General features: G+C 40.2%; 1 long non-coding RNA gene across 3 annotated transcripts; it reads right to left on the bottom strand.

Annotated features, from left to right (window-relative positions):
- Window positions 1-347: 347 nt before the first annotated feature.
- Window positions 348-25,703, bottom strand: LOC131334433 (uncharacterized). Of its 3 annotated transcripts, XR_009202161.1 has the most exons (6): window positions 25,500-25,703; window positions 22,653-22,807; window positions 3,824-3,939; window positions 1,025-1,534; window positions 587-911; window positions 348-530 (listed from the first exon to the last, which is right to left on the bottom strand). It is a non-coding gene; the product is annotated as an uncharacterized LOC131334433 (long non-coding RNA). The 3 variants fall into 3 exon arrangements; XR_009202162.1 differs by lacking the exon at window positions 348-530 and having other exon boundaries at window positions 606-911; window positions 1,025-1,101; XR_009202160.1 differs by lacking the exon at window positions 348-530 and having other exon boundaries at window positions 606-939; window positions 1,025-1,101.
- Window positions 25,704-27,232: the final 1,529 nt, after the last annotated feature.

Here is a 27,232-nt window from a genome sequence, read left to right on the forward strand (position 1 = left end):
ACTAAGATTAAGACCCGATGCAAGCATTTTCCAGTGGAAATCAATCTGTTATTTCACCATAGGCAATCTAAAAGGCAATGGAAAATATTGATTTGCTCATTTGATAAAATTTTAGTATGCTCCTTTTAAATCCTACTAATTTGAAAGGGTAAGGATTCATATGAACTCAGTCTCTAGATATACTTCAGTGGGGCTGTGATCGACGTTCACCGATTGTGTTCTCTGGTATGACTGTTTATCAGAAGTCATGGTATTTGAAGCTTAAGAAATAGACGAATCTTTCATTTTTCATTTCACTACAACGGTTACAAAATCCCATATACTTCTTAGCCTTGTTCATTTTGGGGTCTCAAAACTCAATCTCCAATAAACTTTCTCTATCTATCTCTCTTCACTCATTCCTCTCCAATAAATTTTCCGATTAACTCGACCATGTTGTGGTTCCTATCCTTTGACTGTACGTTCATCCCATCACGAGTCAAGAGATGGATGCATAGACGGACAACATTGTACGAAGGCGTTCGTAGTGACTTGAGGGACTAATGGTTGGTTGGAATTCGTTCAAATAAATCGGCTTGAAACTAACGTAACCCCCAACCCTCCTCTTTTCTCCGAACTTGAGACTCTTGAAAGATAAAATACAAAACATGGTATATTGCGGAGTTAACTTGTACATTTAACAAGGACTACCAAATTCACCAAAACATGATATAAAGTCTCAAGATCAAGCAGGAATTCTCAATTCCCAGAGCTACGTTTGGCGTTGTCGTTTTGACAAAAACAGCATAAGAAACTCGATCTGGACAAACATGGGATGAAGCTTTATGTTTCCAACCCTCAAATTTGGGGAGACAAATACTGGGTTGGATCACATTGGCTGCCCCCAGATCAGTCATTTTCCGTGCTGGAGCCTGGAGATTCTCCAAATGAAAAGGGACTCTGGAAAAAAGCTTGGAACGACTTACCCAAAAATAAATAAAAAAGCTTGGAACTAGTTAATGAACAAAGGTAACGTAACACTCACTGTCTCGTATCTTCGTAGCTTCTGCGTTTATTTATTGAGCTTTCCGCCGTAGTTGGAGGGTATGACTCTCTTCTTGTCTTGGTGTGTCGACCATCATGAGTAACAAACAAAACAAACAAACGAATACGCCAAACTCCATTAGTTTGATGGTTTTTTGAAGGGCAGATTGGGAAACAAATTTAAAAATCTGACATTTTCTTTTTGCTAAGAAAAAAGGGTGGCTGAGGGGGCAACCGACATAGCTACTTTCACCGGGCATGACCATTAGTGGCTCCAGAACCGCTATGGTTCAAAAGGGATGAGTCGCCCAAAGGCTTCTACCGCCCCACCAAGGGCCGAGCAAAACAAAGTCTCTCTCTCTCACACGACATATGGATCACAAGACTACTACCGCAACTCTGCAAGCAGGTTGGATGCTGCGATCGTGTGACAATGAGAGGACACTTAAAAGTCCAGCTATTTTGCCAACTCGCTTACCACCAATGCGGTCCTTGATACACAAAGTGGCTGCTGTCAAGTTTGAAGTCATAACCTCAATAGCCAAGTTTACCTCCCCAAATCAGTTATACGAATTGTGCTTTGCTAAACTGAACATGAGTCGGTGCGCATTACAATAATTTCGTCTTTCGTCTATTGGTTTTGTTTTACAATAATACATGGTCCCTCCCAACATAGAGAGAACCAACCCTAGTGCATAATTCACTAAGGGCACTTTTGTGCAGCATATTAAGGGGTTAATATTTTTTGGGCTGATATGACGTGTACACCATACCCAACCTTGGCACCATGTTTCCTCCCACTGAAATCGCATGGAAGGTACCCTACACGAACATGGTTAGAAAGTGTGTGTGTATATATATATATCCTTTAAAATTGTGTACGGTATGCACCCTTAAATAAAACCGTTTTGGATTGTATCCATGGGGTGGTAATCGTAACAAGACTCTTAACTTTAACCACATTGTCTCGTTACCAAGACTAGTTTTTCATTCCAAAAAGAAACCCACGCCTTTACCTCAAACCTAACCAACACACAAGTCATAACCGCACTCCAAGACAATGTATTCAAAAATAGCTAGGCCCTAGTCAGGGGAAGAGGGTGCCTAGCACCTAGGCCGATTAGTCGCCGACTAGTCAGTGCCTAAAGATTAGTCAGTTTTTTCGTTGTTTAAAAAACTCTCCCTCCCCCAAAGTTTTTTATGTATTATGTATATATTCTGTTAGCCGATTTAGAGCTACGATATTTATTACGTATATATGGTATATATTTTGTTAAAGTAACACTTAACGTCCTATACTTCTTACTATTACACATACTTTTTACTAGTACACTTAACGTCCTATACTTCTTACTATTACACATTTGAACCTAAAATACTGTTAACTTTTTACGATTGGAAATTGATATTCGCGCTCCACTTTTTACTGATGGTGCTCCACTCTGTTCATGAAGTTACGAGTAACTTCATGTTAAAATTGGAGCACCATTAGTAAAAAGTAGAGCATGAAAATCAGTTGCCTTTACTATTATCCCGTCGACTTGTGTAAAAATACCTAACTACCGCCTGAACCCTAAAATCTACGCGTTGGGGGTCCGCCTAGTGCTGCCTAGGACGACTTTTAGAACATTTCACTTAGACAACAATAATATAGAGAAAGAGTACCACGGAGTGTTTTTTTTAATACGATCATACCACCATTGAGTGATTGCTTTGATGGGTAAGTACTTCGAGTTCTCACTTAATACTTAAGTTCAAATCTCCATAGCCGCTTCTGTCCCCACATAAAAGCAGTGAGGTCCCATGTGGATGGTTGTGTATGGTGCTGAGGGGCAATTCTTCGTATCTATAATATTCATTTCAATCCCAACTCCCCCCCACCAAAAAAAAAAAAAAAGTAAAAAAAGAAGAAGAAGAAGTACAGCCGGTTGACTAGCATTAATCGGTGTTTGGGAAGGGTATAACCAAGACAATCAACACCACTTTATTTCATAAGCAAGACAACTTCGAATCATGACAGTGTATAAGGTTCACACTCCTTTGGATGTACATGGTATTGAATATCCCAGAGTCAAGTCATATATGAGAATAGTGCAACTAAATCATAAGGTGCATCACTAAGGGAAGAATCCCTAATGCCCATTTTCATGATGTTTCACTTCCCTAACGGGTTCACGGTGATTCCTTCTTTCATTTGTATCTCATTTTGAAAGTCCCATTTACAGCTTTGACATAGATGAAAATGGTACTTAAAAGATTTTTTCTTTGACATACACAAGCATCCTCCTTTGGGAAGATCCTCCTAGCTTTATGTGTTTTGGCTTCTTTTCCTCCTCCAACAGCTAGTGGAGAAACGCACTAGCTATTCTTTACTGCTTTTTTTTGTCTTGGATCTTTTGGCCAATAAAGTGCATTCCACCCCACCCCACCCCACCCCACACACTAGAGTAGAAGAAGAGACTGAGAGAACAAGTCCATAGATATTTGGTGAAAGCAGTCCCATGTACGTTCTTTAAGAGGTCCCAACCCGATAAGATAGGTTCATGTGGTCTACAATTCAAAATCTGGAACAAGTTGCGTAGCGTGTGAAATTATCGAAACGTTAAAGGATTGATCAAGTCATGATTATGATCCTCTATCTCGACCCATCAACGCTAATCTGTTTTCCTCTTTTTTGACTGGAACTGTTATTTAGGATTTTCCCACCGGTAGTTATCAGAGTTTGACTGAGTCAAATACTATGTGCACAATGCCGAATACAATGGGTACGAGAGTAGTAGGCGGGCAGTTTTCCGTGTACCTTTTTGTGAAGAGACTAATTCACGTGACCTGGACCAGCACCACAGTACCGGAGACGGATAGCACTTGCTCTGTTTAATTCCAGCATCCATCTTCTTTACACGATCTCATTTACAACTACAAAATTTCCATATTAAGACATTAATGGTATAAAAATAGCTTCAAATTTGCAGTTCATGTATAATTCTCAAGCATATAGAACTCCTTGTTAATAAGGAGTTGTTCAAAGTGAAATATCAGGTATCCAGTCCATTTCTTTCCATTATATCAAACTGATTCCAAGATGACAGAGGTCTAATATGATTCAGTTGTGAACGTGTTCAAGTCCCTACAGATGCTGACATAAAGTTACATATGAACCTACCTTAAAAGATATTTGCAGATAGTGGTAAGCAGTCAAATTGCAATCATTTCATATGCGCAAAATTCTTCTGATTAATGGCACACCAGCAGTAATTATTAAGAACTTGCATATGCAAAGAATCCCCATACGGCTCAATACTACTATACCAGCATGCAGAAATCATGTACAAGAGAGTATAGTGTGACAATAAATAAAGCAAGGAATCGAATAGATATGAGAACAGATCCGCATTCTTGATTATGTAGCAGAAATTCACCACATTTACTAAAAATCATCCTAGAAATGAATAGATGTTTGATCCAGGGATAACCTTATGCCAGACATGGGTAGTTTAATTCCCTCATTCATCAGTACAATCTTGACAAATTTTCTCTCCCTTCATTTATTGGGAAGCCAAATTTGACATCCATGTCCATGGGTGACATAGTCTCCACTATCACTTCCTATAACAAGCACTATACAGAGAGAAGGGTCCCATAACTGGGGTACCCAGCCACACTTACAAATAAAGTTCGAGTCAAATTGATCTATTTCCCAATGGCTCAGTTTTGAAGATGGTGCTGGAATCTCTTGGCAAAAGATGCCTTGAAAATCTTCCAAACCGACAGAAAAGATTCCTCGTTGGTCATTTTCAAAATCCTCATCACCATTCGCGTGCATCTAATAATAGGAATAGTGGGCGACACAATGGTGGCCTCTCTTGTTATCAACAAGAGCTCATTCTGGGCATCTGTTCAACTTCTACACAAGTAAGGCGCATTCCCAATATGGTTATAAAGACACGTTAAAATTATCAATTAGAACTTGAAGCAGTTAGAATTTTATTAGTCCCATCAAGAAAAAAGCTGGGACATCAAAGGCAATAAAGAGATAAATCATGTTATATTGTTATTAGGTTTTAAATCAAAGCAAATATAAAAGTAAATCATGCATCAAGGCCATATTCACACAACACTGTTATAGGCTTTTTTTTAATCTCAAAGTGGATCTTAACTATTGCGGCAAAGTGCTCTAAGAAACAAACATTTTGAGCATGCGTGCAGGCTGCAGCACATCTGAAGGGGGAGACAAACGAAATCTATAAAGAAGCATGTTTTTATTTCGAAATAAAATAATGAAGCATGTTGCAATTAGAACCTTCTTCTTCACTAAGTAGTCTCCTCTTGCTAAGGCAATAACTAAAAAATAAGGAAGATCACTGCTTTCACGTTGAGGCAAATGCTGTTTGAATCAGCTATCAAAATTGTCCTTTTGCCCAGAAAAATAAGGTCAAATACCATCACCTTTTGGAGAAACAAAGAGATCACTGTAAGAGTTTCAAGCATGTATCTCTCCAAAGCTAAAAGTCTGCAATTTTTTTTTGACACATAGGGGTATCCCCACACCTAAACGGGATGAGACCAATCCATCCAGGGCCAGCCGCAAGGAACCAACACCCACGGAAAACAGTTAGCAACTGGGGGGGGGGGGACGCACTAGATTGGTCCATGAGGCTACCCACATGTATGGCTGCAAACGAACCGAGCCACTTGGCTCGTTCAAGCTCGGCTCGGAAGTTAAACGAACGAGCTCGAGCCAATTTTTTCTGCTCGTTTTGTAAACGAGCTGAGCTCGAGCTAGGATAAGCTGGCTCGAGTCAGCTTGCGAGCCGGGGTATATATACTTAAGTTTAGGATATCTATTGTTATTTCATAATTTGTTCTTTCTGTTTTCACTTTCCAGTCAACCAAGGGAGGTGAAAGCACACACACACACACCAGTACACCTCCGCTCCATTGGAAAAATGAAAGATATATATCTTCACAATCAAAATATTTTTGGTTGTATTAGGCCTATGCGAGGATATATATACATTTTTCGTTGGTCCATTGAGGCTTATGAACAAGCTCGAGCTTGAGTCAAGCCAAGGCCCGCTCGGCTCAAGCTCGACTCGTTAAGTTTTCACTAAGCTTGAGCTCGGGTTCGTTAAAAACTTAATAAACAAGCTTGAACACTATAAAGCTCGGCTCGTTTGCAGCCCTACCCACATGCACTTCCACCTCCCAACTGGTTGGCTTACTCATGAGAATCAAATCACACTGCCAAGGTGGGAGCGAACCCATTGCCAGTGGATACAACACTCGTCGGGTAAATGTCTGCAATTAAGGTCTCTAGTTCATTACACAGTCAAGAATGCTCAAAATATGCCTCTCAAAACGTCAAAGCCACGCGCAGCTTCAGCATTCTCCATTTTTTCCCTTGCGTCAAGTAACAAGTTAGACCTCATACGCATGCTGATTGGACTACACAAGACAAATAGCAGTACCAAAGATTTATCCATGGGGAAATTCCTGTTCTGAGATTCCAAGGCAGAATATAGCATAATAGAACGACCTGGAATAATCAAGCAATTCGGCTGACGTACACGACGCACTCACGTGGAGTGCGCAAAATGATGATATGTAAGAAATGGACAGCAGTGGCATCATAAGCTTTAGAATAGGGAGTGACTATGTTGGTCAAGTGGCTGTCTCTGGAATTTCAATCAACCAGGTTCATTACCTAGTCAGAATGACACATAATGTATAACTTGAAAGGGTACAAGGCAAGAGGATCACAAAATGCTGAAACATCTTATAGTCACATTAAATTTGCAATCACAGTCAGTTGAAACTAGCATCAATGTCCTCGAATGAATCTAACCTTCGAAGGCATGATTTAATATCCATCTAAACAGCATGGACACTTCTAAGAAGGTGGCGTGCCTGCTAGACAATGAACTCGTCAGACACTCCTGGTCGGACACTTGTCCAAATGTGTGCCTAATTATGATTTAGTCTTCTTTTTTTCTTTTGAATTGGACACTCTTCGGATCCTTGGTACTCATGTTACACATTACTAGTTATTCAATATCTAGATACTCATTACTAGTTCGACAAAAGAATTTGTGATTAAGAACCATGTAGGTCTTGTTAATTTGAAAAGTGTTGAGTTAGAGGATACGTGCTAGTTTTATATGGTTTATAGAACAGCTACTACTTTAGTGATATACATGGTTTACTTTACAAGTTTTGGTGAAATGCACTAAATATTTGGATGATGCATTTTTCATTTGAGTTTAAGAGTTAAATATTCTTTTGTAATTTCCTGAAATTTAGTAGTTCTCTTAATTGACATATACAGAACCCAAATATCTCTCTCTTTCAACCCAATCTATAACGGTTTTTTAACTGGATATTAAGTATGGAAAATTATAAGATGCCCAAAGGAATGGAGAGGCATTCATCTCTAAGCGTACAACGACAATTTTGCATGATAGTATAAGGGATGCCCTATAGAAAACAACTGTATGGCTGTACTTCACGTCTAAAATGGTGTATCCTGTGGATGGATAGAGTAGATAGAGGACTTCAGATGGAAAGCATTCCTCAACAGTAACCTTAAAAAGAATAGTGCTGGCATGTATATAGTGGGCTTAAGATGATTTCCTTTTCTTTCATAGATGTTTCATGGGGGTCTGTACATCCCTCTAGATACATAGGAGGTTCATTCGTATTGTCTTTCCATGAACTCCGTGTCTATGGGGGTGTGCCACTTCTGCCACTCTTCCTTAACATCCTCACTTACAAGTACAAGGGTAATCAAACCTAGCAGCCAAAGTTCAACAAAAATAAACAACCTTCTAGCAAGGGTGATCTTGGAGACATTCCACATTTCCACCAGAGAGTTTAGTTGAGGTGTCAAGAATCAACCATTTCACATCTACGACTATGTTTATCTGACAACACTCAATATCCATTAGATTTCTGGTCATATGGCACTCAAATTCTGAGGTTAAGTTGTTGATTCCATGTCCACAAGGCTCTCCAGCCATCAACGTAGTGAAACTTCTCATCAATGTCTAAACGCACTTTGGGGGCACTATCCTTCAAGAGTTATCTCGAAATAAGGATCCACCTCGACAATAAAAATTAACGAGTAAAATTTTTAGAACGTAGATCACCAAGAACCTTGGCTTTTGGCCATGCCGGTTTAACCCAATTTTTCTGATCCATGATGTTCACCAAACACTAGCATAGTGGCATCCAATAAGTTGCACTAACATCGTCTCACATGAGTTCCCATGCACCTTCTTTCAGGTATAGACAAGACCATGTGCACTTAAGGCTCTTATTCTACAAGCTTTATACAATCCGGCACAGACCCCAGTTAGGAACCATAAGCAAAATTACTAGGAAAGTAGTTATTCAATGCACCAGAATAATTCTCTGAACAACTACAAAAATACAAACAAGAAAAACAATCAAAGGAAAACAAAATTATTGAGGCTCCTAGTATTGGTGTATGCAAGAATACTTTTTCAGATAGAAAAGAGAAAGCAGATAATAGATCAAATCGCTGCCAAAGAAGCAAATTCTTCCTATTGAGGTCAATTAGAACCTAACACGTGTCCTTGACACATCGACTTCTACATTCCTAGATGCACTACCACATGGTCAAGTTGATCTTTGTCCAGTGGTTCATCGGAGAAGTATAGGAGTCTCCTGGTAAAGGACGCCTCAAAAAATCTTGGAAAGACGACAAAGAAGATACTAGCCCATCATTTTTGAGAACATCATCATCATTTGCATGTTTTTTTACGAAATAAACAGCGGTCCACGCATTGATGGCTTTTCACACTCAGCAAGAGCTCATTCTGAACAGTGAACATGTTCATTAAACATACTATACACAATGCCAATAATATGCTTTGAATACTAAACGCTAATTAGAAGTTCAAACTGAAAGCATTCAGGTATGTGGAACAGGAAGATCACATGTTGCATGCTCTAAAATATGGTACCATTGGGATGGACTTGAGATTATTCTAATTTAAGGTACTTCAAGAGCTATTTCTCGTGACAAATAGACATTCAATGTCATGTATTCTAGGTTTGTAACTCAAACATGTAAAAACACATTTCTATGAGCATTATCGACCCCCACCCCTCCCCCGCACTTTCCCGTCAGAACTCTATTTTCCCTAACTTTCAGTGCACTCTAATAGAAACCATTAAAGGATATAAACAATAACAATCTTTTGGGCCGCTCAATATATCATAATTTAGAATGAAAATTTTCCAGTATGGGCGCATGCGTAAAATTGCTACTGTAGTAGCGTTTCAAGCAAAATGATTTTGTCATAAAATAACCAAACCAAATGTAAAGTTGAGAGACGACAGTATCGATTTGTGGAAAACCCAAAATTAGGGTAACTTTCATTAAACTGGGTATATATACAACGCAAGATACAACAATTACAATGAGGTCCTAACTAATTAACTATTTACATACTAAGGATAAATAATGAAACTCCGTACAACGAACTAATTCAATAATCTAACACTCCCCCTCAAGTTGGTGCGAAGATATCAATCAAGCCCAACTTGAATGCAATTGGGTGGAAACTCTTGCTGCCAAGTCCCTTTGTGAATATATCAGCCAACTGATCTCCAGATCTCACAAAAGGCATACATATCGAACCCTCGCTCAGTTTCTCCTTGATGAAGTGTCTGTCAATCTCAATATGCTTCGTTCTATCATGTTGAACAGGATTATGAGCAATGTTTATAGCAGCCTTATTATCACAGTAGAGTTTCATGGGACCACTGTCAATGAAACCCAAATCACGCAACAAGGTTTGGAGCCACAAGAGCTCGCAAACACCATGAGCCATGGCTCTATACTCTGCCTCTGCGCTAGATCTAGCAACTACTGATTGCTTTTTACTTCGCCAAGTAACCAAATTCCCTCCAATAAAGGTACAATAGCCAGAGGTAGAGCGTCTATCATCCACAGAACCAGCCCAGTCAGCATCAGTAAAAGCCTCCAACCGCAAATGACCATGATTAGAGAACAGAATTCCTCTTCCTGGAGCTGATTTGAGATACCTCAAAATACGATAAACTGCATCCAGGTGTGAAATACGAGGATCGTGCATAAACTGGCTAACTACACCCACTGCATAGGTAATGTCCGGCCGGGTGTGAGCTAAATATATCAGTCGCCCAACAAGTCGCTGATACCTCTCTTTATCAGTACGTTCGCCCATATCTCCACTCAAGTGATGATTTAGCTCAATAGGAGAATCTGCAGGTTTACAACCCAACATGCCTGTTTCTTCCAAAAGATCAAGAATATATTTTCGTTGAGAGATAAAAATACCTCTATCAGATCTTGCCACTTCCATTCCAAGGAAGTATCTCATCGCTCCCAAGTCCTTAATCTCGAATTCTTGGGCAAGTCGAGACTTCAAATTATGAATTTCATTCATATCGTCACCTGTCATTATTATATCATCAACATAAACAATAAGGACAGCAATCTTACCATCACTCCTCTTAATGAATAGAGTATGGTCAGCATGGCTCTGTTTGTAGCCGAAACTCAGCATGGCCTTTGAGAATCTGCCAAACCAAGCCCTAGGTGACTGCTTCAAACCATACAATGCCTTCTTCAATTTGCACACCTTTCCCTCACTTGCAGAGGAAGAAAAACCTGGTGGAATATCCATATACACTTCCTCATCCAGATCACCATGGAGGAATGCATTTTTTACATCAAACTGTTGAAGTGGCCAATTCAGGTTAGCTGCACAGGAAAGTAGAGTTCGCACAGAATTCATCTTTGCTACTGGAGCAAATGTCTCCTCATAGTCAATACCGTAGGTTTGAGTGAACCCTCTGGCGACCAATCTAGCTTTGTATCTATCAACTGTACCATCTGCATTCTGTTTAATAGTAAATACCCACTTACATCCCACTGATTTCTTTCCTCTAGGAAGTGGTACTAGCTCCCAAGTGCCATTCTTTTTTAAAGCTGTCATCTCCTCTACCATAGCTCTTTTCCATTTGGGTATGACAAACGCATCCTTCCAATTCTGTGGAATAGATATAGAGGAAAGCGACGAAACAAAGGCATAATATGAAGGAGATAAACGATCATAAGACACAAATTGAGAGATAGGATGTAGAGTACATGATCTTTTCTCTTTTCGAATAGCAATAGGAAGATCATCAATAACAGGAGGTTCAATAAGAGAAGAATCACTACTAGATAAGTCAGTTGAGAGAGGAGAATCATTAACAGGAGGAGAATCATTACCAGATGAGTCAGCTGAGGAGTCTGGAACTGGAGTAGGCAACGGTGATTGACAGAGCGGTATCACATGGGAGGACTTCCTATCTTTCTGTCTAGCATAGGTCTTCAAGTTACCTTGCAACCGTGCTGGAAGTCCATTAGTGTCATCGCCCATGCCATGTGTTGCCTTTTCAGCAGATACTGTTTCTTTCTCTCCCTCAACATGATTATTAAATAGGTGCTCCCCCTCACCATGATTATACATAGTAAACATCTCTTCTTCCTGATTAGACTCCTCCTGAAGAGATGACTTGGAGAGGGGATAAAAAGACTCTCTTTCCCAAAAAGTGACATCCATGGAGACTAAAAACTTTCTGGAATGTGAATCATAACACTTGTAGCCCTTCTGAGTAGGAGAGTATCCAACAAAAATACATTTATGGGCTTTATGACCCAACTTACCCCCGGAGGGGTGGGGTGTATGGACAAAGCACACACAACCAAAAACTCTAGGAGGAATAGTGATAGCATGATAACTGCTAGGAAGACACTCTATAGGAGTCCTGAAGTTGAGAACACTGGATGGCATACGATTGATAAGATAAGCGGCAGTTAAAATGGCTTCTCCCCATAAGAATTTTGGAACATTCATGGTAAACAAAAGAGACCGAGCAACCTCAGCCAAATGACGATTCTTGCGTTCAGCAACTCCATTTTGTTGTGGAGTGTCAACACAAGTCGTCTGAAACAGAATACCACGCTCATCAAGAAAAGCCCTAAAACCTTTATCAATATACTCAGTGCCATTATCACTACGGAGAATTTTAATTTTTGCATCAAACTGAGTACTCACCATCGCATGAAAAGATCGAAAACAAGAAAAAACTTCACTCTTTGATTTAAGTAAAAACACCCAAGTAGCACGAGAATAACAGTCAATAAAAGTGACAAACCAACGATACCCCTTAAGAGAAGTAACAGGAGAGGGCCCCCAGACATCAGTGTGAATAATCATAAACGGGGACTCACTTCTTTTGTTAATAGGTGCATAAAAAGAACGCTTATGTTTTCCAAGCTCACAGGCTTCACAAAAAAACTGACTCCGATGACAATGTTTAGTTAGATTAGGAAAAAGTTTTTCTAAAATCCCATAAGATGGATGACCCAATCTACGGTGCCACTGATGTAACATGGAGAGACTTGGACTCGTATCTACATGCAGAGTCAGACCACTTGGCATGGGTGAAGGAGACGGACGAGGAGCAGACTCCAGATAATAAAGGCCATCACATGATCTACCACTGCCAATCACCTTTCCTGTACCCAGTTCCTGAAAGACACAATGTGTAGGAAAAAAGGTTACTGAGCAATTTAAGGATTGTGTAAGACTACTAACAGAGAGAAGATTAGTAGGAAAATTTGGCACATGAAGAACTGAAGAAAGAGGAAGAGTTGGAGAGCAGCGAATGGAACCTTTCCCTGAAATAACACCAGATAGGGATCCATCTGCCACTCGAACCTTATCCTTACCGGAATATGTAGAGTAGGAGTCAAAAAATGAAGAACGACCTGTCATATGATCTGTGGCACCAGAATCTATGATCCACGGAAAAGAAGATGCATTAGCTGGAATACTTGTAGAGAAAGCTGCAGTGGAGGTAGAAGCTATAGTGGATGGAGTATCAAGCCTAGCCAGTAAGCGCCTGAGAGCTTGTATTTCCTCCCAAGAAAGAGGGCCAGTTGGAACATGGTTGGGATTACCCGCCATATCAACAGAAGGTAGTGAAAAAATATCAGACAATAACAATTCCCAAAAACAACTCCAATCAAGGGAATCAACTCAAAATAAGCAATACCCAATCAATTGGGGCCCCAAACTTCAACAATCTACGAACAATTAACCACCAATAACCAGAGATAGTAGTAACAATCGACTAAAAAATGCCAAAACGCTACAACCAGTAGCAAACAAGAGAAGACTAACCCAGAAATTGCAGAAAAGGTGCCCAAACTCACTGGGTCAACTCAAACTGACTCAGTCGAACTCAAATAGCAGCAGCGGAAGCCTCAAAATACCTGACCTGAACGTGAAACGACTTGGAAAACTCCGGCGAGCTCTGGTGAGGGAAGGCGACGCCGGAAAGTAGTGGTCGAAGGTCCGAACAGGGCCAGAAGACTGTCGGTGAACCCTAGGTTTCAAATCTAAGTGGCAAATAGGGCTAAAACTGGTTGATATAGCAGAATGCACTGTTCATCGGTACTGTTCACGCGACACTGTTCACCGACTGTTCACCGTACTGTTCACGCGACACTGTTCACCGCTACTGTTCACGCGGCACTGTTCATCAGTTGGTGCAAGGGAAATCCCATGTTAGGGTTAGGATCTCATCCAACTCCAAACCAATTGGCAAAGAGTGGAGAGGCCGCCCAGGCTCATATACTAGTATTGGAGGAGATAATTAACCAATGTGGGACAAATCCCAACACTCCCCCGCACGTGCAACCCCTGACTCGCACGTGGAGAGGTAAACAAAGGATCCGGAACACACGGATCGCAATGAAAGAAAGTGCAACTATGGCACAGACAAAGGGGAAAAGCCTCCGAAACTCTAGCTTTGATACCATGTAAAGTTGAGAGACGACAGTATCGATTTGTGGAAAACCCAAAATTAGGGTAACTTTCATTAAACTGGGTATATATACAACGCAAGATACAACAATTACAATGAGGTCCTAACTAATTAACTATTTACATACTAAGGATAAATAATGAAACTCCGTACAACGAACTAATTCAATAATCTAACACCAAACTAAACCGAGCCTTAAGTCCCAATCACTTGGGGTCGGCTACATAAATACTTTTCCTCCATTGAGCTCTGTCAAGGGCCACTTGTTCACACAAACCTACTATACTCATATCGTTGCGCACCACAGCATCTAATGTCAATTTAGGTCTACCCCTCCCCGTATCATTGCAATTCAAAGCTATCTTATCTGCTCTCTTAACTACTGCATCTCCTGGTCTACGGTAGACATGCCCAAACCATCTTAGCCTATTTTCCCTCAACTTCTCTTCTATGGGTGATACACCTACCATCTCACGAACCGTTTCATTTCCAATCTTGTCTCTTTTAGTCTTACCACACATCCACCTCAACATTCTCATTTCTGCTACACTCATCTTGTTCACCTGTTGTTTCTTAATAGGCCAACCTTCTGTCCCGTAAAGCATCGTTGGTCTGATGGCAGTTCCATAGAATTTTTTCTTCAATTTTATGGGTACCCTCTTGTCACACAGTACACCAGTAGTGCTCCTCCATTTGAGCCACCCCACTTGGATCCTATGGGTCACATCATCGGCAATCTCTCCATCTCGACTAATGATTGAGCCTAAGTATCTAAAATGATCACTCTTAGGTATCTCCTGGTCTTGGATCATCACTCTTTCTTCGTGCGCACTGCTGGTACCACTAAACTTGCACATCATATACTCAATTTTACTCCTACTTATTCGAAAACCCTTTGACTCTAATGCTTCCCTCCAAATTTCTAGTTTCGTATTAACACTTCTAACGGTTTCATTTACGAGAACAATGTCATCTGCAAACATCATATACCATGGGATATCCTCCTGAAATTGTCTAGTCAATTCATCCATAACTAAGGCAAAAAGGTACGAGCTCAAGGCTGACCCTTGATGCAATCCTACAGTGGTTGGGAATTCACTCGTTTCCCCTACTGGTGATCGAATGGTAGTGACGGCACCTTCATATATGTCTCTAATCACCTCAATATACCCTTTGGTCACTCCCTTTCTCTCCAGAACCCACCATATGATGTCTCTAGGCACCCTATCATAAGGCTTTTCTAAGTCTATGAAAACCATATGGAGATTTTTCTTCTTTGCTTTATGTTTTTCTATCATTCTCCTTAATAAGTAGATAGCTTCCATGGTTGATCTTCTAGGCATGAACCCAAACTGTTTCTCAGACACTGTAGTCACCATCCTCAAGCAATGCTCAATAACTCTTTCTCACAACTTCATCGTATGACTCATCAATTTACTACCTCTATAGTTGTTGCAGTTTTGGATATCCCCTTTATTCTTATAGATAGGTATTAGAGTGCTCTTTCTCCATTTGTCGGGCATCTTCCTAGTCATAATAATCTTGTTAAACAACTTCGTCAACCAAGTCAACTCCAAGTCACCTAGACTTTTCCACACTTCAATAGGGATACCATCTGGTCCTAAGGCCTTACCCGGTTTCATCCTTTTCAAAGCTTTGACCACTTCGAACTTTTGTATTCTCCTATAAAATTCATATTCTATGTTCTCGCTAGGTACATACTCTTCCTCCCCACCAAAGCCTCCTTCATGTTTCTCATTTAACAACTTCTCGAAATACGACTTCCATCTATCCCTGATCGCCTCGTCTTTTACCAACACCACCGAATCAATATCTTTTATACACTTAACTTAAGAAACGTCTTTAGCTCTCCTTTCTCGCAACTTGGCAAGTTTATAAATAATCTTTTCTCCGTCTTTACTATCGAGTCTAGAGTAGAAATTCTTGTAGGCTTTCAACTTAGCATCCCTAACGGTTTTCTTAGCTTCTTTGTTAGCTTGCTTATAACTGATAAGCACCCAATATCAATTATATTTGATGCGCTAAGTCCCGGTTTTGTTGGTTAATTCGTGTTAATTAGTAGCTTGTATATAAGTTTGCTCGTAAGGTGTTTTCTTAAGCATTTCAGGTAATCCGGCATGTTTTGCTGCCTTTTGAAGCCATTTTGAAGCCAAGAATTTTCCCAAGCGCTGGATGCGGCACGGGGCAAGGCTGGCATTGTTTAGAAGGCACCCGGAGGGCCGTCATTGTCAGGGGATTGTCTGGTGCCAAGCTAAGTCCACAGCCTGGGATGCTGGCAGAAAAGCAGTCGGTATCGATGGGAGGAAAAAGGCCGTATCGATACATAATTGGATCAGAGTCAGGGGAATCCGTAAAGAACTGGTACCCGTATCGATACGGGTGTTTTTCTGCAGATATTTTCTGCTTGTTGGACTTTCTACTTTTGGGATTTTTTTTTTCCACTTTTAAGATATTTTTTTTCGGATTTTCAGAGAGAGTGGGAAGCTACTTTGTATAAATACCTCCCTTCTCTCTCTTCCTAAGGGGCTCTTGTCATTTTTCACTTTAAGTCATTTTTTTTTCCCTAGATCTCCATTAAAGCTTCTAAGCTTTTTCTTGCAAATTTCTTAAAGAAAACCTTAAGGTATTTGTTGTTTGTTAATTTCTCGTTTATTAAAGTTGCTTGTACGGATTAGATCCTTGGTAATATCAAGTTTGTTTTTTATTTCTTCGGTTAAAAGTAATGTCTCGTTTTTATGCTTGGGTCTATGCTCTAGCCATGTGTGAGTAGTTACTTGGTTAAGTCTCGGGGTAATCTTTCCCGAGAACTTAGGTTGTTATTCGGTTCCCAAACCATCGGGCTTAAAATCATGGTTTTTGGAATAGGGCTTAACTTGCATTTTTGATCTAAACAAGGGGTGTTAACTCCTTGGTAAGATGTTTAGTCAAGCGGTCTTGGCAAGCAGCTTACCGAGGGCTCGTGGCCTCCTATGTGTTCGATAAATATTAAAAACAAGTTGGTTAGCCTCCGTTTAATCACATCTTTCGTTAAACGTAGTCATTAAAGCTAAATTCCCCGAGCGTGAGCATGCGGTCGTGACTCTCACCTGAGTTATAATCGAGAACCAGTAACGGCCTTTGTCAAGGGTTAGACGATCCCTAGACTTGCCTTCTTTTTAGTTTACAAAGCTCTTTTCTAGTCTGTTGCCTTAGTTTTCCACCGTTTAAAGCAAAACCGAAAGTTGGCCGTCTTAAATGCCAGAATCCATCGTATAAAACCTTCAATCCGATTAAGCTATATTCGATTATCTATGGGAACGATTCTGGACTTCCGGATAATATGCTATCGACGACTTAGCCCTACGCTTGGGGTTTTTCTCAACCTTATTTGAAGGCGAGGTTCGGAGGTTAAGCAATAACCCTGAAAAGTTTCCTCATTCCGATCCTTTTGCCACTTTTTAAAGCACTCCTTCTTGGCTTTTACCTTGGTTTGAACCTCGTTATTCCACCACAATGTCTCCTTAGAAATTGGACATTTTCCCTTCGACTCCCCGAGAACTTCTCTTGATATTCTTCTAATACCGTCAGCTATAGTATTCCACATATTGTCACCATCTCCTTCCACTCCCCACCGTACTTCTTGAGACATTCTTTCCTTGAATACATCTAGTTTCTCCCTTCTTAGGCCCCACCATTTAGTCCGTGGGCATCTAGTTTCCTTTCTCCTTCTAATATTCCCTTTGAGACAAATATCTAACACCAAAAGTCTATGCTGTGCCACTAGACACTCTCCGGGAATACCCTTACAATCCTTACATGTCAAGCGGTCCGCACCTCTAGTAAGAAAGTAGTCAATTTGGCTTCTATTGGCTCTGCTCTTAAAAGTAATTAAATGCTCTTCTTGCTTCCTATAGAGAGTATTCCCCACTATAAGGTCAAAAGCTACTGCAAAATCTAAAATCCTCCGACCACCTTCGTTAAGGTCACCAAACCAAAGCCACCATGCACCTTCTCATACCCTTGCTTATGCACTCCCACATGGCCATTGAAATCGCCTCCTATAAATAGCTTCTCCCCAAAAGGTATATCTTGAACCACGTCATCCATCTGCTCCCAGAATTGCTCTTTAGTAAGATCATCCAAACCAACTTGGGGTGCGTAAATACTAATAATATTAACTATGCTCCCTTCGATCACAAGCTTAACTAAAATAATCCGATCTCCTTTCCTCGTGACTGTAACTACCGAATCTTTCAGGTGTTTATCTACTACGATACCTACTCCATTTCTATGTCTATCCTTACCCGTATAGTAGAGCTTATAACCTGTGTTCTCTATTTCTCTAGCTTTCTCTCCTACCCACTTAGTTTCCTGAAGACAAGCTATACTAATCTTCCTCCTAAGCATGGTGTCAACTAGCTCCCTAGTCTTACCCGTTAATGTCCCTATATTCTAAGTTGCTAAACGAATCCTGTAATCCTGGGCTAGCTTCTTTACCCGCGCGTCGTCTAGGTACGCGCGGGAACCCTTGCTCATTTATCACCACTTGGGCGCCGGTGTGGCACCCCTTGCTCATTTTTCGAAGCACCTGAAGGCAGGCACAACGCGTCGCTTAAAGGGAATGCCCTAGCATGTTTCATTATCATATTTGGATTCATGTCATAGAGATCTAACGGGTTTTTTACATGCTGGCTGTCAGCTACCTAACGCACAACTCTCCTCCTTTATCCGGGCTTGGGACCGGTTGGGGAATAAAGATAAGGCTCTAAGCACAAACCAGGCGGAGTTTTTTGTCATAAAATAACATTGACATCAAAAGCCCACATCAGATATAAGCTATTTAGCCTTACTCAACTGCTCAACTATCTCTTCTACTCCACATCTCATCATAGGTGAATACTGAATAGCTTAAAACCCCTCATCCTCTATATAGACAAACTAGTATATGCATATAGGTACATAAATATGTCACTATAGATGGATTTTGTTCTCTTGCATAAAGATGACGTTAGACTTGGTATAGGATCTCTCTCCATATGTAGGATACAAGTATATGTTATATGTACAACTACAACTACAATGAAAGGACAAAACTAAAACGCAATGCTGATTAAATGGCCAAGCTGGTACTTTGCCATCACTCATCATCAGATCGAACAGGAAGATTCACTTTCACTAAGAATAGTAATTTCAACAAAATTGCAGAAAGTATTGTTTTTTTGCAAATAGTTCCAACAATGTCTTATTAATGTCTATAACAGTCTCTATCAACTACCTTGGTTTTCATTGTTAGGCCCATTTCCTAATAACTTAAGCTTTTGGGACATTTGGTGACAACAATTAACATGCTGTTGAGGTTTTGATTCTTGAAGGTCTGGGCTTCAAGTTTCTCTGTCAGTTGGTTCAATATTATATTCTACTTCTCTCAATTGCCACGTTTGACTTGATTGGAGATAATAAAAAACACAGATACTGACTAGAGCAATTTGCATGACATGACTGTCATGACATAAACGCTGCACCAACATACAGTGTGCTTAATGATGATACAAGAGAAAAGAACAACTGTCGTCACAAGTTTTAGAACAATGGATGTACAGGATCAACTGGCTATCTCTGTGTATTGTCTATGAATGTCAATCACCCTAGATCAAACCCTTAATCAGCTGTGACACATTCTGTATCTTTGGGAAGGGGTTCAAGGCATGAGGGTTCCTACACCTTGTAACAATAAACTCAATTTCCACATATGAATCTTATTTTGAAAGGGAAAATTTTCAAGTCTATGAATGGTGATACAACCTTGTAACGAGCGATATATTTGAGGTTAATTCTTCACCTATAATGGGCCCTATCATAGAATGGCCTAGTGCACCATTCTTGGATTGGACCAGTATGGAATTATGAGTGCTAGCATAACAACTTGTGAAAGCATTCAGTCGACTAGCTGTATGCCTGTATGCAAATCCAATTTCAGGACAAGAAATAATAAACCAAGTAGTTGAACCATCACACAGTTCCTAAGTAATTTAAGTTTCTGCTAAGAGGCTTAAGAAGGCATCACCAGTGACAATACATGTGGCTAGAGATGCAATTCATGTTACGTGGGTCAACAGAATACCAATTTAAGTTTTCTGTTGATGAGTCGGGCCATAAGCACTTTTGTGTCAAAAAATAGCTGAACATATCCCTCTAACTTTTTCATCAGTCAGTTCCGTGTTATAAACAAATGGTATCCCATTCTACGAAACGATAACTGAACATACTACCACCCCATAAAAGATCCTCACAACTCCTCGCATCTCCTAGCCACCATACAAGGGCGCCAAGTAGACTTGTGAGCGCTCAAAATAAGATTAACACTACACCCTTTGGCATGTATTGCCTCTTTCACTCTACCAACTGCTTTCGGAATCCTTCAACTGCACCATCCACACCGCTGTCGAATGAGGAAAAATGACCCCGATAGTGAACCAAGATACATGATTGGAAAGGTACCTATTATAGTCCAAGAGAGGAGGTCAACTCTCCAATATTTGGAACTCCTCCAACAGAAATAAACTCGGATTTAGCCAAATCAACATTTTGACTCAAAACAGCTCAAAACATAAATGGCTTGACAGCTTAGGATAGGCCATACATTACTTATGAAGGACCGAGACTCCTAGAGGCTGGCATGTCCCCGTGTCCAACACGGGGATACGCCAGGGAAAGGGCAAAAAACGTATGGGACATGTCACTTGGCGTATCCATTAAATTTAATTAATATTTTTAGGGGGACATAGTGGGGATATAGGAGGTACACGGTGGGGACACGTATAGGGACATGGCAGGGGTTAAACATGCAATTTTTTAAACTTTTTTGGGGTAAATGTGTATTACTTCAATTATTTTGGGTTAAAAGTGTAATATGATGCATATATGATGCTTGTTTATATTTATTGACGCTTCATGCTTCTAATATAACTATATTTTCACTGCTATAAAATATTTTAGTCATGTTGCCGTGTTTGTATCCCCAATTTTTTTTGGAAATCCCTCGTCCCGTGCCCGTGTCCGTATCTGTGCTACATCATATCTAACTATTAGCAACAACTTGAGGAAGGCGGCATCACATGAGAAAAAAAATCCTATGATTGTGGGTGTGACCATTCACTAATTAGCATTGGTCTCCAAAGTCTCATTTGGTTAGTTAACTACTTATACAACATGACAAGGCACAAAGGTAGGCCAAACAAAGATGAGCTAGCATACATGATACAACTGTCTAGGCTTGGGTCAAGCATAAATGCACATCCAGACAATCATAATTCAACGATTGCTTGATTAAACTAGCTGATCTTCTTTCATGCCAGCTTGAGTCAAATACACCCCTAAACATAGATCACATACTTTGGAAGGCATGGTATGAGGTGAAAAATATCAAGCATAACTCGAATTCGGAAAGAAAATGGGTCGCTGTAGTTTTCAGATGTTGTCCTTTCAAATCCAATAGCAGCATTTACCCAAGCTTACACAATTTCATCCAAGGATACCTATTCCGACCAAGGGCAAGGATGACGTATCCTGGTTGTCTAGCTATGACCTAAAAACCTTCCTGTGACAACTTGACACAACAACCTTTCTATGAAACTCTTTTGGCCGGCACATGACCATGAGCTAATAAGGAAGCTACCAAACTTGAACCACCCGCATGAAGTGCGTTATAAACAAAAGGCAGAAAGCTTTTTGGGATCCTCCCATTCTTCATTGCCCTCTTCATCCTAGCTCCCAGTACTCCCTCTTTTTGTACCGGCATATGTAGTTTATAGTGTTTTACTTGATTTGGTCTCATTGTCACAGCACTGAAACAGTACTTAGTCCTGTACCCTTTCATGGAGATGTAACGTGCTAGAGGAATCACATCTACATTTAGCAAAAAACCTAATATATATGCAAGCTAAACAACATAGTACTAAGCAAACCCAAAATAAGAGGAATAGAGTTGATAACATTGAAGTGTATGCATCTTTTATCTGTCTCCAACCTTTTTTTTTTTTTTTTTGCCACGGCGATATACATCAGCGGGGGTTAGTGGGGGTGTTAGAGTTAGCACGGGGAGACCAGAAGCTATCCATAGCCCTGGTCCCCTAAAGGGCCTGCCCTCTGTGGGACTCGAACCCAAGACCTTCCATCTTTCTTCCCTAAGCTAAATCCTAACGTACACAGACAAATGCAAGGTCAGATAAAAAACAAATTTATTGAGCACCTGTTAACATCAACAGATTACTTTTATACTGGCTTAAGCTCGCAAGTTCGTTAGTTTGTTCTCCTCTGGTTAGAGAACAAAGCTCGTTAAGAATCTTCTCTAGCAATTGCAGCAGAAAAAGGTAAAAGACGAAAAAGTTCTAAACAAGTTAAAATCCATCCAACGGTTTAAGAACATATGCAAAGCCACGATGGCATGTACATTATTTACCCGTACAATTATCAGAGCTATATTCATGTACCTGTCCATCAAAAGTTAATACGTTGCCTTCTTATATGTAAGATGGTATTAGAGTATTACATATACAACAGCAGACAATGCTACTGCTAGGTTTAACCAAATAAGACCATCGTGGCCTCAAGTATGCGGTATCTTACACTTCTACTTGCAACTCAGTGCACGAAAATTCAATCTCAGAGGGTGTGGCATTCCAGTAAAAGAGGACCTAGCTAAACACATTAAAATGTGAAATATAAGTAGCTAAACGTACTGCAGGTTTCTCTGTATCTTGGACTAGCTGCTTCAAGGTCAAATTAGCTTGTCTTTCAAAAAGCTTAAATATAGTATGGTATCCTCTAGTTCCCCACAATCCCTTCATTCCTTTTCACGCCTGGTTCTTTAACAGGGGTTGTTTTCTTCTCTGTCCTGCACGCAGATGTCGATGGCAAAAGTTTGTTAATCCACAGCCCATGAACATACTAACAAAAATTTTAGGACTCATACGACCTATTGAAAGCTTGAACCAGAAAATATCTAACCAGGATGCCAACTACTATCCTTCTAGGACATGTTAGGTGGTTCCCTTACAGCACCAAGAAAGAAAAGTTGAAAAGTGTGCAAGAAGATGTCATTCGAAAAGCAACAGAAAAATATAGAAGCGTGCTTAATGGAAGAACCTATATCTTGATCTACTGAGGGACAAAGTAATAAATAATATTCACATGAATAAAGTTAAGAAGATTCCGGTCTTCAGCCATCCAGTATTCTAAAAATCTCAAAGCAAACTAGGAGACCCCTCTCTTTGCCAATGACCACTAGCTGGAGTTCAGTAACCGCTCTTCAAAGTCAAGGAAGATACTTTTTCCATAATTCCAATGACATTCCTAGCAATATACTTCCATATCTCAGTCTAAAATTTACAGTTGAATTACTTTTAACGAGCTAGCAAATTACACTTGACACAGTGGGATGGGGAGAAGGATTGGTCTCAAATGTTTATGACCTTATGGCTAAGTTTGGCTTGGTTTGGGTTGTAGTTTTTCCTGCGTCCCCGACACAGTCAATAATACTTCTTCAGCAGGGCACATGGCAGACACGGTCTTGGGTAGACAGTAGACCTCAACCCCAAAAGCTAGCTATTGAAGTACAACAATATCAACCTCTTAGAAAGTGTAAACATTTTAACAGAGTACTTGACAACCTCAACCCCCTGATACCCAGTTATTTGTGCAAATATAACAGTTATCATAGCATGTCAAATACCTGGTAAAGGTAAGGCACCACTTCCAATTCCTTTTGCTCAACAAATTTTTTTAGCAAGTGCACTTACAACCTCTCAGGACTGAACACGTTTCAAGTAAATAATTACCAATGCCATGCTGTGTCAGATAGTATAAGAGCTAAGTAACATTTCACATAGCCATTGAACTAGGCTGCGCATCCAATCCGTTTCAGTTAAACAGTTTCAACAAGTGTACTTTTGTCCTTTCATTTCATAGGATGTACAGAATGGCATGAACTCCAATGCCATGTCTGTTATAGCAGGTATCAAGCAAATATAGCATCTATCATATTTTTGTTAAAGCATCCAAATCAAAACCAATTGGCAATGAGTGGAGAGGCCACCCAAGTTTATATACAAGTTTTCGAGTAGATAATTAGCCAATGTGGGACAAACTCCAACACTCCCCCGCACGTGCGATCCCCGACTTGCATGTGGAGGAGTTAACAAACGATCCATAACACTTGGATCGGAACAAACAACGGTGCACTTATGGCACAAACAAGGGGAACAAATTCTCCGAAACCCTAGCTCTAATACCATGTTAAAGCATCCAACTCAAAACCAATTGGCAATGAGTGGAGAGGCCGCCTAGGTTTATATACTAGTTTTGGAGGAGATAATTAACCAATGTGGGACAAACTCCAACAAATTTCAAAATGATAAAAAGAAAAAGAAAAACTCAATAAGGCAAAATCCTAGATCCCAGAAAAAATTGTTGAGAATCCTTTTCGTATCAGAGAACAAGTCTTTAAACATGTTCAATAAGTCGTTTTTTTCCATGTTCAATGAGTCGCTTTTTTCCATGTTCCCAATGCCATTTCCAGCCATCTCCATGGTGAACTGATCGTCATTCCAGATCAATCAACAGTGTAAGAACAAAGTAAATTTTCACCATGAACATACCAAGATAACAAAGAAACCACATAATTATGCTTTAACTGATAGCTTCAATAGACATATCAGAATCAGCAATGCTTTAACTGATAGCTTCAATATACATATCAGAATCAGCAATGATAACCTTAACCTCTTTAGTCTCCTAACTAGGAGTAGCTTATCGAAATTGGACGAGAACTATTGAAATTGACTGCCTACAAGCCATCAGCATTACAAACCATTTGTGGCTTTTTCAAAAGAAGGATTGGGAAATAGATACATAAAAGGAGATGTAGCAACGGTCCTTACAATCAACTAACAGACTGTTTTGGCATTGGCTCAATGTCTGCATGAACTCTCCACACTCGAAAGTTACAACCAACAGAAATAACAGCCCAAAATACACATTGAATCCTTTTGAAAAAGGGAAGGGTGGACAAATCACCACAAAAATTTCACACAAGATTGCAATGGGAAAAAACACCACCAAATCAGGCTTACGAAGATTGCAATGGGAAATATTCACATTATGTCGACCTAAACCAGTAAACCACGAAGTAAGACGAAGTTATCATAACACAAAGCTCCCGGAATCAATACGAATTGCATGGAAGAGTCATTTATATGTGAATTGAGCCCAAGTAACACGCATAACACAATTGAGATTGAGCAACAAAACAACACTCACTAGCTTCTCTGATCGTGTTTCAAATGACACTAGAACAATAATTCAATCAACCTAGTAACCTACAGCGATGAAAAAGCAATCTGTATCAGCTAACTCAAAGCTCCAATTATACTGAGTAAGCAAACGAGAGTATCCTCAACACACAGTTATGATACCCGTTAAAAAACAATCAACAAACTACGTATCGACCAGCACCGTATAGGAGATTTAAACCATAACGTAACATTCAAAAATTAAACAAGCAGACATAGGAGACGAAGGGGAGCTACCTGATAGTTTCCGTAACTTTTGAAACGACCAGTGGGCATTTCGTCAGAGCCACTCAGCTCTGCCCGTATGCTGCCATTGTTTTTACTTCTACTGCTGTTGCTCCGCTCTTCTTCCATTACTCTCACTCTCAGTCTCCCTCTCTCTGATTCCTATTTTCGCTCACGGGTTTTTTCTCTCTATACAACTCGGTAATTTTCCGCGGCCAACGGTAATTTTTGGCGGCCAGAAGTAATTATAGGTGGCTAACGGTAATTCTTGGCGGTCAGGCCTAATTATAGGCGGCCAGCGGTAATTCTTGACGGTCATTCTTGACGGTCATGAGTAATTCTTCGTGGCTAATAATAATTATAACCGGCCAGAAGTAATTTTATGCGGCCAGCCAACAGTAATTATTCGTGGCCAAAATAATTCTTGGTGGGCAAGAGTAATTCTTCATGGCCAAGGGTAATTATTGACAGCTGAGAGTAGTTATTCGCGGTCATGCAGCCAATTGTAATTATTCATAGCGAAGAGTAATTTTTTGCGGCTTTGCTATGAACCGGCCAAGTATACATCAAGAAAGGAGACAGGGGGAGGGGGAAAGAAAATTCAACTAAGGGTTGGATGAAAAAAAAGATCTGTTTGAACAAGGCCAAAACACACCCAAACGGGCCAAGCCCAAGAAATTACATCTCTTAAACAACACATGGGCTTGATCGAAAAGGCTCCGCCCACAAACAATGGACTAAGCCTGCCAAGAACCGAAACCTAAACCCTAAAATAGATAAGAAACAACCACCGTTAGGCCTGTAAACGAACCGAGCAGCTCGCGAGCTAGGTTCGGCTTGTTAAGGCTTGTTTGACAAAAGCTCGGTTCATTAAGGATGGCTTGGCTCGATTAAAGAGGCTCATTTAGTAAATGACTCAGCTCAGCTCGATAAGGGCTCGGCTCATTTCAGCTCGAGTTCGACAAAGCTCGACTCGGCTTGGCTCGTTTACAGTCCTGACCACCGTCACTACAATCAGATCTAGCATCGCCGCCACCACCAGAAGCCCCACCACCACCACGCGATCCGCCACAACCCCACCTCCACCAGTTGAACCGGCACAACAGCCACCATCAGACCCACCAGACACCACCACAACGCACCTGTAGATGACGATGAGAAATAGTGATCCTCGGGGGTGCCATAAGAACATCCAATAAATTTTTCCTTACCATGCTCACTTTTCAATTCCCCCTCCCTCCCCTGTTTTTTCTCCCCAATCTCCCAATTTAAAAAATGAAAAAAAAATATTGTGAGAAATTTGGATTGGGGGTTAAAATTTACGACTCTACGGGTGCGTTTCAGAACGCAAAAAAAAAAAAAACCCTTATTTTTAAAAAGATAATTTTAACCTCAAAAATTATAGATTTATTGAAATCTAAAAATATACAATATGGATCTTGTTTGAAAAAATCCACCGAGATCTTTTATACGATGCAAAAAAATTTTGAAAATTTATTTTTCATTTACATTATTTTTGAGTTTGAAAATGTGAAATAAACTGCTTATTTTTTAAGAAGATTATTTCTGAAACGGGGTCTAACTACATTTGTGCATAATATAGACTAGAGGCTGGGGCACACGCGATGCGTATGTAAGTCGGATTTTCACAACGTTTTTGTAAAAATATACTTCTCAATTATTGTTTGATCAAATTTTCATAAATATTGTGAAAATCCGACTTCCACACGCATCGCGTGTGCTCC

This window comes from Rhododendron vialii, chromosome 7a, assembly GCF_030253575.1.
Source record: "Rhododendron vialii isolate Sample 1 chromosome 7a, ASM3025357v1".
Taxonomy (NCBI): Eukaryota; Viridiplantae; Streptophyta; class Magnoliopsida; order Ericales; family Ericaceae; genus Rhododendron; species Rhododendron vialii.